The sequence below is a fragment of the Corapipo altera genome, unplaced genomic scaffold, assembly GCF_003945725.1.
Source record: "Corapipo altera isolate COAL_440 unplaced genomic scaffold, ASM394572v1 300, whole genome shotgun sequence".
NCBI lineage: Eukaryota > Metazoa > Chordata > Aves > Passeriformes > Pipridae > Corapipo > Corapipo altera.
The window spans coordinates 332,232-332,818 of NW_020885067.1; positions in this window are offsets into that span (position 1 = coordinate 332,232).

The window sequence follows — 587 nt, forward strand, 5'->3', positions numbered from 1 at the left end:
GCTCCTCCAGCGGCACTGCCGGGAACGACACCCGGGATAGCGGGAATACCGAGAATACCGGGAGTACCAGGGGTACCGGCCCGGCCCGCCCCGCGCCTTACCGGAAACGGCCGGGAAACGGCTCCTCCAGCGGTGCTGAGGGGAATGACAGCCTGGGATAGTGGGAATGACAGCCTGGGGTACCGGGAATGACACCTGGGATAGCGGGAATACCGGGGGTACCGGCCCGCCCCACGCCTTTCGGGCAACGGCCGGGAAACGGCTCCTCCAGCGGCACTGCCAGGAATGACAGCCTGGGATAGCAGGAATTACACCTGGGATAGCAGGAATACTAGGAATACCGGGGGCATCGGCCTGGCCCACCCTACACCTTCCGGGGCTCTGAGGGGAAACGGCTCCTCCAGCTGCAACCGCGGGAATGACACCCGGGATAGCGGGAATGACACCTGGGATAGTGGGGATGACACCTGGGGTACGGGGGTTACCGGCCCGGCCCGGCCTGGCCTGCGCCTTCCGGGCAACGGCCGGGAAATGGCTCCTCCAGCGGCACTGCCAGGAATGACACCCAGGATAGCGGGAATGACACC